Genomic DNA, 2803 nt, shown 5'->3' with positions numbered 1-2803 from the left:
TCAGATTATTTCACTGCGTGTCGTGCCCAGAGTTGGACTGGGACAAAAAATCGGCCTGAGCATTTTGACGAGACAGACCCACCAGGTATTAAAGCCATAAAGCCTTTGAATGAAAACAAACACTGTTGTGACAGTGATGTACAGTCTTGTTGGTATATGTATGATTTCTATACATTTTATGTCAGATAAAAACTTTGGTTGTAAGATTCATCTAATAAAAGCTAGACATTTTAAATGCGAATAAGAAAGAAATGTACTTCTTTGTGCCCCCCTTTCCCTGTTAACACCCTAACTGGCCCCCTGGCAACACTTTGCTAGACCCGCCCCTGCACAGTTACCAGCTGTCAGCTACATAAAAAAGGATCCTGGTGTTATTTGTCTCTCAGAAACAGTTCATAACTTCCCTTCAACTCATTCATGTCACCTAAGGTAAACCTGTTTCTCCATCACCTGTTCAGCTCCGATGATTCAGTAAGGACATCTCCTGGTTTCATCCTCATGTTTCTTTCTCACCACATATACAAACCGATATCATGACCAGCAGCTTTTACAGCTGTGGCTCCAGCAAACATCAGCTGATACTAGAAATGAATATTAAATAAATTCTAACAACAGCTGATCAAGCTTAAACGTGCTGCTGTTGTTTAGCGCAACATCCGCTGGTTTCCTCCTTCTGGTGCAAAGTGGGCGATAAATAAACAAGAGAGAAAAGCCGATCAGCTGATCATTGATCAGTTTCATGATTGAAGTAGTAACAGGAGAGGGAGGGGGAGAGAATGAGAGAAGAGGCAGCTGTGCAGCATAAAGACGCAGAAAAACCCCAGCTTTGTGTCTTTTTCCATTCTAGTTTAAGTATATGTGGGACGATTCTGTATTTTACTGGACGGTTGGCTGTCCTTACAAAACGCTTAAAACACACACAAACGTGATGACAGTATTTAGAACAAAGCATGGCTTATATATATTATCATAACTCTGGATTTACTGGCCTGTAGTTAAAATTTAAAAACTTTGAAGTCCGAATTTTCAATGTGGGCTGAAATAGAAACTCAGCGTGGCTGCAGCTTGTTGCTATGTCAGCTTACATCAGTCATGTGATTTGGAGGTGCAGCGTGTCCGTGGACCACAGAGGGTTAATAACACTCACCTTCCTTCCATTTCCAGAGTGTAACATCCACCCACCTGTGTAAAAAGCGAAATTCCCATGGTGTGGTTCAGAATGTGCTCTGGCACAATCATAAGCATCGCTTGCTACTGAAAACAAGAAAAAAGCCGGTGTTGTGCCAAAAACTGATTTTCGGTATTTGCCAAAAACTGATTGCTTGTATTTAAACTGCTATAAGTAACTTGTTGGGCTATACTATGTGAAACATATGTCAATTGCATCCCTTATGGATGACATAAAGTCATCTTGAGCCACAAACAACATTCGTGTAACAAGGTAGAAGGCGCAATCAGTTTTTGGCAGTGACTTTTATATAACCTTTATTTATGCAGTTAAAAAAATCTCATTAACATTAAAATGTCTTTTGTAAGAGTAAGTTGGCCAAGAGCACAGCAGAAATGGCAGCAAATATTACAATAGTTCTGTAAAAATATTTTAAGTGGTTATAATGTAAGTACAATAACACAGAGTTGTAAAGATACTTGAAAAATGGATAATTTTTTAATTCTCTATATAACCCCTTTGTAAACCCTGTTCACCGAAGTCTATTTACGAATATACGTAAAGATATCACACATAAAAAATACACAGAAACATTGGAAATCAGTTTTTGGCAGACAATCACTTTTTGGCACAACACCCGATCCTGCTATGGGCTGAACCATTTGTTAATGGTGGAGGGGGGGGTAACACTATGCAATATTTTCAATTTTAGCATTTATATTCACTGTTGACTGTAACTACGCTCAAACTGTTAATGCTATCTTATTTTAATAAACAGCACTGCCATATGCAAAACTGGGGTGGCACTTGGGGTGGCAAGGGATCATTTTAGGGTGGCACTTGCCACCCCATGCCACCCTTCTAGATCCGCCCCTGCTGTAGATACCCAAACAGTTTTGAATATCCAATTTAAATCACATCAGAAATGAGAATGTCCTGTCCCCCTGAGCATTAAATTATCGCACAATAAACTTGTTATGAAAAGCCTGATCTCAGATTATTTACTAGTTAAAGAACAGAAACTCGCTTTCTAATGATCAACCCCCAACTTATCAAAACAAACCGCCTTACCGGAAGTGGCGTTGCTTGGGTCAAGGGTTGCCATGTCTGCTGAAGAAGTTACGGTTTCATACAGTTACAGTAAAATGCTTTACTCAAGAAAGATAATCAAATCATTTTTTTATTCAGCTAATATACAGATTAAATCACGTGACCCAAAGTAATTCACAGCTCGATGTTTAACTGATTTATAAGCAATACTGGGAGTCCAGTGTTTCAATAGAAAATAAATATACAATAATTGTGTTTCTTGGCATATAACTGACTTAATCAGTATATTCTATTAGTATTATTATCTAATTTTGACATTTAAACTTAAAAAAAAAGATAAGTAATGCTAATATCAAAAAATAAAATTCCGACTGTCCTAAAATCAAAGTAACTAGATGAATCTGATATTTCTCTATTGTTTACACTTTAAAGGACACTTCTTTGTACACACGTAAATAAAATAAATAGTAATCCCTGTTTACTGACGTATCAAGTGGAAAAATCCCACCCTCAGCTTCAGCTGACTGTGCTTGAAACGTGTTTATCTGCTGGTCATGCGCCCATCAGAGAGCCTTTAAAGAGGCG

This window comes from Copadichromis virginalis, linkage group LG15 (assembly GCF_057382275.1).
Source record: "Copadichromis virginalis isolate Kocher_CV1m ecotype Utaka linkage group LG15, C_Virginalis_male_GT1.1, whole genome shotgun sequence".
NCBI lineage: Eukaryota > Metazoa > Chordata > Actinopteri > Cichliformes > Cichlidae > Copadichromis > Copadichromis virginalis.
This window is presented reverse-complemented; position numbering follows the sequence as displayed.